This window comes from Nothoprocta perdicaria, unplaced genomic scaffold, assembly GCF_003342845.1.
Source record: "Nothoprocta perdicaria isolate Ctin4 unplaced genomic scaffold, notPer1 scaffold_5, whole genome shotgun sequence".
In the NCBI taxonomy this organism is placed as follows: Eukaryota; Metazoa; Chordata; class Aves; order Tinamiformes; family Tinamidae; genus Nothoprocta; species Nothoprocta perdicaria.
The window spans coordinates 2,459,409-2,469,720 of NW_020455754.1; the positions used below are offsets into that span (position 1 = coordinate 2,459,409).

A 10,312-nucleotide genomic window follows, 5' to 3' on the forward strand; every position below is an offset into this window, starting at 1 on the left:
GGCCGCGCTGCCGCGCCGCGGGGCGCCGCGCCGGGCCCGGCCCCGGCCCCGGTACCGAGCCCAGCCCCGGCACCGGCCCGTGCGGCGGCAGAGCCGGGGGCACGTCCTCGCGCACCACCCCCGCAGCAACCGCGGCCCGCCTTGTTCTCATACGTTTCCTCAATTTTTCCATACTTTTTCAATTGGTGAGCAAAAACCCCACAGGCTGCTGTCCTGGCTTACCTGTTTCCTTCCCATTTAAAAAAATGCAAATGAGCAGTTTTCATTTCAGTGCTTATAGGATAATCTCACCTTACCAATCTTTTTTTCTTGTCTGATGCTRTGTTCATTGTCAGCTCTGAGGCCAAGAGTTCATTAGGTTAATTTCCCATAACGTTCATCTGCCTTACCCAAATATTTTGAGCTGTGATTGCTCGAATGCAGAAATTGTTCACAGGATGATGATACCTTTTGTGCTTTGCTTTCGTTATCTACAAGGCTAATGAATTGTGGGGAAAAGAGGTGAACTCTCAGGTTCCTCTTAAGAAAAAGCYGGTCGTGGGTTAGACTAAAGTTTCCTTGCAGTTGTTTCTCTAACTTGGACCATGTGCAAGGTCAAATTCTGAGTTTTTTTTATCTGAACTTTTACCGTACTTGTTTAAGGACATAGAATTTAGCCTGATTCTTTTGCGTGCCTGTGTGAACAATTAAATATATATAAATGTGTGTGTGTATGTACTGAAGCATGGTAGCAGCAAACAATACGAAATAAATGTGTTTTCTCAAGTATATGCAACTAATGATAGAAGATTTTTCCATAAAGGAAGCTTTCAGTTCTTGCGAAAGTGTTATAAAGATGCATCTTTCTGAATTGGGTTTCAGGTGTTTTGCTGTAGTTGAAATGATAATGTTTGAAMATAACATTAAAAAAAAAATCTGTTTAATATATCATTTTCAATGCTATGCTTCTACTGCTGCAGTATTTTGCGAGAAGGCTCTGTGGTGCGTTTGACTTGCCCATTGTGCTGTCAGTTTGACSTGCCCGTTTAAGCAGTTGTTAGCTCTTTGTTTTCAAATGGATATTCTGGGATGTAGAATAGTTTGTTGATAGTGTAAACTGTAACACAAGGCCTAATTTGAGGGTAACATTAGTGGTGAATTTATTGTAGGCTTTGGTCTGTGAGGTCTTGGTGACGGAGATATCAGTCTATTTTCCAGATACCAAGGAAGCTCTGAATGGCTCCACCTTTAGCACCACAGTTGTGAAGTAGCTTTAAATGGTTAAGCCGGGTTTCTAGACTTTGTTTACATTAAATGTGAAATTTAGTATCAATTGCTGCCTGGTATCCTCCCCCAAGGAGCTTTATGTGCAAAGGAACAAAACTTCTGTGTTGGAAGCTGCCTCCCGCTTAGAGCAGTAGGAGATAGAGATGCACAGGGTGGTTTCCTGAGCAGCCAGGAGCAGGGTGGAAATGACAAGGGCGTCCCTGGAGCTGTGACCCACGCGGTTAGGACGACACCTTCACATCTCTTCAGACCTAGAAGCTGGTACCAACTCGGCTCTGGATTAGAGCACTATGATCCTGCCGAAATGATTTCCAGGGACTCGGCCTGCCATTAGAGGTGATAGTGTAGTGGAATATTGTGATCTGACATGATCTAAACTGACTGAAAAACGGAGTATTATTATGTCAGTTTATTATGTTTCCATGATGAAGTGTGTGACCTTTGTGAGAAAAGTCTTCTGAAAGTATTTGTAAAGCTGTGAGGGGGCTTGATAAATAGTCAGATTTGTCACACACATTTGCCTAAAGCATTTAAGCTCTGGACTTAGCTGACTGGAAGATGATACCTATTCCTTGAAATGAGACATTTTTCCATATATGTATGTATTTCATTTTACAGTTTCAGGAGAGGTTTCAGAACAAGATTCTTACTCTGCTTAATCACAAAAATATGATATCCAATGAGTCATTATAGATTGAATTTGTGATATATAACAGTTGGTTTCACAATGGTTTGGTTATCATAATGACTATTACTATACCTGTTAGACCTGAAATGAAGGAGAAGAGAGCCAAAAGGCATGCAAGCAGAAAAATGAATATTCTGAATACAAGGCTGAATACAATACAATTGGTTCCTTGCAAAGTCACTAGCATTTTTGGCCTTGACTTTGGAAACCAGGAACAACACTGGTGGATTCTAGATGTGATTTTAGTTGAGAAACCTCCTGAAATAATGAGAGATGGAAGAGTGTTTCTGATTTACAGACCCGTTTTCTGAGCTGTGAACTTGCTTTTGCCGTAGTCACGGCAAACCCCACTAACTTGATATAAAGGCAGATTGCTGCCTCAGGTTATGTATTAGCATTAATGGGATCAAGCTTTTAGCTTGCAGGRAAGCTAAACGTTCATAGTTATTTAGCTCAAGATCATTTCTGTTAATTCCAGTGTAAAGTTGCTTTTAAAGTATCATCGTGCCCTACCATGGCTCGCYGTGCTCCATTTCCCCACGTGTGCTTTTGCACTGGTGCAGGCAGAAGGTTTCTCTTCAGTACCGTGGAGTAAATCGTAAACCTTGACTGAGCAGAATATAGAGCCACTGCTATAGAAGTTCCATGTGTGTTTAGGTTGTCCAAGGATATTTTTGTTTGCTGACTTGGTATTCTTAAAGAGGTGGTGAATACCTTGCATCATAATCTGCTCACAGTGCAACAGGCTTTACAGCTGTGTTTGTATTTTCTTTTTCTGTCCCCTTGGTCACAATTTGAACTAGCCTACCTCCTATTTTTCAAAAAAGGCTTCTAAATAGTGTATGATACTTGTGAACGTGAATCTTGTCAGCTCTGGGAAATGCACTTGAATACATATGAGAAAGACCAGACCTGCAGGTCTATTTGCTAATGGACATTATGGTTATTTTTGCTTTTATTTTGTTAATGTAAATCAGGTAAAGATTTTATGCAGTRCAATAAAGATTATAGTTATTTCCACTGATGCGTTTGGATCAGGTGCTTCATTATTACTGCTGTTGCTTTGTGTTACTGATATTGTGTGTTCTCTTAAGAGTTTCTCTTTTTTGGGGTGGCAATTGAGAGAGGAGGCAAAAAACAAGTGAGGTATGAAAGGTACTTAAGCTAAAATGGTTTTCCTGTGATAATGAATCAGTCTTACGTAAGATTATCTGAATTGCAGTGAGTCTCATGCAGTGCTCTCGAGAGAGTATCCAGGTGTGTGCTACTGTACTTGACTTTTTTTTCTTTGCTTCCTCTTCCTTAATACTAATCAGACTCATTGTAAAAGTAATATCCAGAGGTCTCAACACCATTTAAATACTCAGTGCTAGGTGGGTTGTCACATTTGCACATCTTCATCTCTTTGGTTAATTATTGGAGTAGACCCCTTGACAACACTGCAGCTAAGATGGTTCTTCACACTCCCTCTCATAGCGATTTCCTCATAAACTGGTTATAAACTTGGTACAATTTTATTAAGTTGATATTCAAGTTTATTCCTGCACTAGCCATCACCCAAGTTCATCTATAACATTCTGCATTTGGTCCATCCAGATAACATATGAAGGTCTCTATGCTGGCTATGGGTTTTACAATCTTGGTTTTCTTTATATTAAATATAGGGATTTTGGTGTGTTGTGGTTTTTTTTCTTTTTTTTTTTTTTTTCTTTTTCTGTATGGCTATTTTGGGATTCCAGTACAGAATGTCTTTCAGAGAGAGGAAAAAAAATGTTCTACAGATATATTTTTATCCAGGAAGTACATATGTTTTTAGGTGATGGGTTTTAAGTTTAATTATATTTAATTTAATTCATTTTGTGGCTAATTGGGAGTCTGTGGCGAGGAATCAAAACAGTTTGATTTGAAATACTCGCTTGCATACCATTGCACAGATTTGGGCACAAGAGTTTAGGATGAGTGCATGGAGTTAACTAGCTACAATAGCCTGGCTTGTTTTATTGGGAGCCCTTAGGGTTGATCGACTGTGTAATCCTTCCATCGGGTGGGACTTGCAGAAACAAAGGAGCCATTATCATCTATCAGGGTAAGATTTATGTATGAGGATGTGCCAAATTTTACACAACAGAACCTAAGGGTTTCAAGGCTGTTTTTAAAAGAAATAGTTTTTCTGCTTTTACTTTTGGAATATCCCGAAGTTGCTTAAAATATTAACTTTTTTCCTAGCACAGAGAAATTTGCTTAAAAGCTGTACTCTGCTAACAGACATATGTCTCTCTGTTCCTTTGGCTAATTGGGACTCCCTACCGGCTTTCTTAAACTCTCTCCTGCTTTTTTAAGGTATTTTCAGTAGGAAGCATCTGCAAAATGCAGCTGGCCCAGGTAGAGACCTTGAAAACGACAGGAGTTGTGCYCTTATCTTCAGGTAGCGCCAAAGGTCTTTATGTGTGAAAAGGGGAAAGGTGACTTGTGATCTAACAAGCAATGGGGGTGAAGTGATAAGGAAATGGAGTGGGGCTGTTGTAAGCCAGAAGAGGGTGTAAGACACGGATATAGCTCCATTTAAGAGAAAGGAAGAAAAAGAATTGAATGCTGTAGAACATGGAAAAGACTGTGTTGTGTTGACTGGTATAGAAAGAGATGAAGAAAATGCTTCCTTCCAGCAATATATTTGCTTGCTGCTCCATTCTAGCTGTGCATGGTGTTGAACGTGATCCATAGTGGGCGTAAGGAGAGGACAGGACTGGAATTACCTTTTGCCAGGCCTATTACAAGAATTGAAAGAAGGATTGGAAAGGTGTTGCTTCTGTGATCCTAAAACACTTCCAGCTGCTTGCCTCTTATGTATTTATTACTTTCCCTGTGACATAGATGTATGGGCTTCTTYACGCAAGGCTGGGTTTCTCAGCATGCACTTGGAGCTTGGCTTTCCCGGAATGATGGTGCCTGCAGGTTCGGGGATCGCAGGGAGGTGCCCGCAGAGACACCTGCGAAGGCAGAGCAGGCAACTCAAGCGTGGCCAAGTGGCAACCTGTTTAGTGACGGGTCTGTTCTACCTTTCCCTGTAGCTACTGGTTGGGGGACTATCTCACATGTATTTTCTAACCAGCATAAGGTGTATTAGTGTGGGTTTCAGTTTCATATCGGTTGTGCTATATAACTTTATTTCAGGCAATTTCTTATTTTTAAGATATGTTTGTTCGTTTTTGAAGAGAGAAAAAGAGGTCCCCCATCACAGTGAAATCGCAGGAAAAGGCTTGCCCTTGAGGACTGCAATGAGCCTTGCTATCGGGGTTCTTCATATGGATTAAACACTTTGTGCTAATTTTGTTAAAAAACAYGTGGTATGAAACAACTTCTTTAGAGCATGTTCATGTGAATGAGCAATTGTMTTATACGTCCTGGCAGTATGCATTATGTATTTTGATCAATGTGTGGAAATCTATTTCAATAAGGAATTGTGAAAGGCAGTTAGTGGCGTTTTCTTTCCACAGAATGCTTGCTGTATATATCCCTGTTTTCTGCTTCGAGCTGTGAATGTTGATGTCTGGGTTTATCTTAAACTTGGGGAATTCTCCTTGTGATGGTATTAGTTCTTGTCCAACCTAACTTTGTGTAGAACGTTTTGGATGTGTTGAGGTGGATTGCATGGGAGCCTCCACCTTTTTGCTCTATTTTGCTTATGTGGAGGCTCTGTTCTATTACTGTATTGGAGCTCGTGGTGGGTTCAGGATTGTGCCATTTCTGTATAAGAGAAGTGGGGAAAAAATGGCTACAGATAGTTTCCTGTTGGGAGTAGTTTATCTTGTCACACTTTTTTATGTTCCCACCTAATTCTTCTCAAAAGGTAGCTTCTGGAAGCCCTCAAGAGTATTACGGGGATGTTCTGTCCTTGTGCTTTCGTCCTATGCAGTCCCATGTYCAGGCATGCATCTCGATTCAAAGGAGGTGAAAAGCAAGTTGTCTATGGTTGTTGATCCTGTTGATATTCTACTTTTGCCATGATAATAGGTAATAGGTTATGACTAATTAATGCTTAGATGCTTTCTATCCTCCAATTGGAGGGCAGCAAGTGCCCAGTTACGCTGCTGATATCAGCGAGAGCTTTTTTGTGGAAGGGGAATTGGTTGGTCACCCTGGTCCTAGGTTGGCAGCATCCTCTGTACAGCAGGCRTTGGGGCTCGCTCTGGGTGTAGCAGTTGGAATTGCATATAAGCAACAACGTGACTGTAATCAAGAGGTCTAAGCTTTTAGCAAATTTGTATAGGATTTATAGGGAATACTTTTTTCCCTTTTTTTTTTAAGCATGGCATAATTCTGTTTCTCTTGAAGGTCAATATTAATGGTTTGTTAATTGGATGTCACTTTCCGCGTGCTACAGTGTTTCAATACTAATCAGTCGAAGAGCTGCTTGTTTCGCTGGTAGGAGTGATTTTTCAAAGTTACAGCCTTGAATTTTTTTCTGCAGACCAGAGGACGGCAGTTAGTAATTTAAAGCGATTGCCTTAGAGATCATTTGTGCCACCAAATTAATAATTACTGCCTTTATGTTTTGAGCAAGCGCTGGCCCATAAATATATAAGTAATTTGGCTTCTGCCATAGAAGAAAAGATATACTTGTCTTTTAATGTGTTTTATGGGGAGTATCTTAGTGYTAAAGTGCATGAATGAACATGAAGCGTTCTGTGCAACTGCCTCGTGCAGGCTGGGTGTTTTTTTGTTGTTTGTTTCTTCCCTAGTGAAGATGACATAAAATCTTTATAAATGAGCTGTGTTGTACTGAAGGATAGTTTTTATATCATATACTACAAACTTGTCATAAACCTAAGCCATTCCTATGGTTTATGTGTGCTTCCTAGTGACTCCAAAGTTGGTCAGTGTATTGTAGCTTAGTCATTATTCTTCCTTCCTCTTTTCTGTRTCTCTTAAGGAGAACCTTTAGTATTCAGCCATCTTCAAGTACTGGCTTACGTAGTCAGGGTTGTTTTAGTTGTCTTTCTAAAAGTATTAGCCAGCTCTCCATAGGCTTATAGTGGTTAGTGCTAGAGGTTTCTGAAAGTGCTTATGTGCAGTAGTTGAGCAGGATTTGGCCACTGCATTCMAAAGGAGAGTGCTCTTCCATGCGGTAGTCTTTTGAAGTGCCTCTTAAGTAATGAAAGAGAGTGTCTTGTCAGCCTTTTAGAAAGAGGCATATCTTTGAGATATTAATATTGCAAAAATTGGCTACTACAGATGCACACAGATCTGGAATTTAAAAGTAAATAAACATGCATAATTATATTAAAATTGTAGACATGCTGTGAATTGCCAGATAAGCAGGACAGAAGCAGCCTTTGTACTTTATTGTAATTACTCTCAATATGCTTCTCTGAGGATTCCCAACCTCCTTATGTTTCTCGATCATAATGCTACCTAAATGGGACACAATGACTGCTATAGCACAATCTGTTAGAAATAGTGATATAGTGGGTATATTTTCAGTTGTAGCCTGACCTGTCTGAAGGCCAGGTGTGAAGAGTGCCATCCCTTCATGGATGTTGTCAGCAGAAGGCTTCTCATGCAAATTGTCTGGCAAAGTATTTCCAAATTAGCTYGTCAATGTAAAGATTCTCCCAGACTTGGGATCGCCTCTGATGGGGCCTTTGTGGATGTRTTTTGCAATGAGGCATGAAGTACTTGTCAGTCAAAACTAACATTTCTGTTCTTGCAAATGAAGTGCTATTTGACCTTCAGGAGGCTGGCACGTGTGCATCTCAAGGGGGCCTGTATAGGTAGTAGTTGATGAAGATTATCACTGTCCAGGAAAAGCATGCAGAGTCTTTCTTCCATGTTTCCACAATTAAAAGACCAAGGGGACTTTATTGTTCCTGTCTCTTGCATATCACCTCTACAGCTGCAAAATATTTACTCTGTAAATACTGCCAAGTCACTCTTTGGGGCCAGAGGAGGAAGATTAGCTACTGGGGGGGAGGTGGGGCAGGGAAGAAACACAACCAAAAAGAAACTGCTGTGAGTTTTGTCTTCATTTTAATTGAAGTGTACTCTCTTGTATAGGAAAAACAGTTCAGTTATTCATCATAGGACGATGGAGTTTTATTATAGGTAAAATTAGTATAATAATTCTCAATGTTTTGCAGATGTGCTAAAAGAAAAATTCAGTCGCGTATGTTTTAAGCTGAAAGGAGAAAAAGATTATCAAGAAGTTAGCCTCAAGCAAGGGTTGTGTGTAAGGCTTCCGTAATAAAAATATAATAAAATCTAACTGCTTGGAGTGGAAAGTCTTCTTTCTGGGCCCTGCTTCTTGGGCTATTTCTTTTTTTTTTTTTTTTTTTTTTTTTTTTCCCCTTGTTAGGTAGTGGAAATGGCTGTGCAATAAGCTGGTCTGTGAGAAAGGATTGAAAAATGGGGTTTTCCCTCCCACTTAAATGTCCTCATCAGTGCTCCTCAGGGCTTCCTCTCTCCTGCCATGGGTTCCGCCTTCCCTTGCGTGGCAGCTCAGCTGGATAGGAGCCCTGTTCCCCACAGCCTCGTAGCCGAGGTGGTTGTGAGTGGGAGCAGTCACCTTGCAGAGAACCAAGAGAAGACATCTGCGTGTCACAGCTTCACCTGTGGAGGTCTGCAGGCATGTCCTTTGCCTTCTCCTTGAATACTGGGAAGGTTTTTGGATGACGGTAGCCGTTACTCGCTATTCTGCTGGGTGCGGGTTGAGCATACGAGCTCTGTCTTGCGTGTTGGGAAGCTGCCTGAATGGGCTTGCAGAGGATGGGGCTCTCCTGGAGCAGGTGCCTCCTGAGGAGGACTGTGGTGCTTCTGCATAGGAAACCAAATAGACTAGCAGCAACTTGTGAATATAACCTTTTCTGGAGTACAGCACAGACAGGAGTTTTCTTGATAAATTGCTCAGGATTTATATAGGTCAGAAAGCCTAGAGTCAGGAAAAGGTTGTTCTGAAATCCTTTGATAAGAGAAAAAAAAACTTCCATACAAGTTTCTCTTGCTTTTGAGGGACTGAGGCTGTTGTTTGAATGAGAACTCTTAGGCACATTTCATAAGGATGTATCTAAATAAGATATTGAAGTCTGTTGAAAACATCTTCACTGCTCTGGATACAGAGCGATTTTGATAATATGGTTTTATTTTCTATTGTGCATTAACTTTCTATAATTTTTTTTTTAAATATTTGGAATGCAGATCCGTTCTGCCTGATTAAGTTAGTGTTCAAGCTTGTTTAAGTTCTATATTTTTTTTTAAAGGTATTCTTTAAAAACTAAATGAATACTTTATGCATTAGGCCAAGTAGTGGTATAACTTGATTTCTTTATTGTACATAAGGGTAAATATATATTGTCATTTGAGCAACTTATTACTTGGTACTCCTGCAATTTTTATGATTATGTAGATCTGTATTTATGTTTCCATTAAAAAGTGCATTTTCATGTTTGTAGAACAGCCTCTTCCAAGGAGATGGGATGCACTGCAGAAATTTTTCTTCTTATCAAGGGGCGTTGCCCCACTAGCCCCTTCAGCTCCCTTGAGGCTTTCAAAGCTGCCACATTAGTCCGTGTTTGGCAAGATATATGCAGGGAAAGAATCATGAAAATTAAAGAGAATCAATTTGCAGGTCCACTAGACTGAGTTTGTAAAATAATTTAGAAATATCATTATTCCTTACTATAGGACAATTTCTTCTTTTAGGTAACTTGTACTGAGGAGAGAAATGTGGTTCAACAGACATGCATGTTGCTTGGAAATGACTTGCAGTATGTTGCAACAAATTGCATGATTGTTACACTAATCATCTAAGTCCAGAAATGACTCAACAAACCTTTTAGTCTGAAATCTTCCTCAGATTCATTTGACCACTCAGTTCAGTATCTTTTGCCTGTTGCACTCTCGCTCTTCGATATTTTGCGTTGTGAGATGCTTTCAGGAATTCCATCCCTAATAAAATTAGAGAGGTAATGGTCAAATGTTGTAGCCTACACATTCACAGGTCGCTCAGGATAAAATGCTTGACTTAAATAGAAAAATGAACTGCAAAATTACTTTCAATTTTGAAAGAAAAGCATTTTCAAAGGTTTAGGAATGTTTACTGAGTTAAGCATAACCAATGCCTTTCATCTCAATTTTCAGTCAAAAACAAATATAACTAAAATAAATATGTAACTAGAAATATTATTGATGTACTAGTCTGTTAAAATAGATTTGTAATGAAAATACTGACGAACCCTTARCTTTAATCACTCTTGTTAGTGTAAATGCCTAGGAATGAATACAGTTTTTTTGATCTACTATTACATGACACCAATGACCACTTGCAGAAAAATCCATAACAACTCTATTTCACAGATTCACAGA

General features: G+C 39.8%; 1 protein-coding gene across 2 annotated transcripts in view; it reads left to right on the forward strand.

Moving 5' to 3' along the window:
- The window catches only part of GABRB2 (gamma-aminobutyric acid type A receptor beta2 subunit), a 133,497-nt gene that overhangs the window by 1,715 nt on the left and 121,470 nt on the right, over positions 1-10,312 (forward strand). The window lies entirely within an intron of this gene.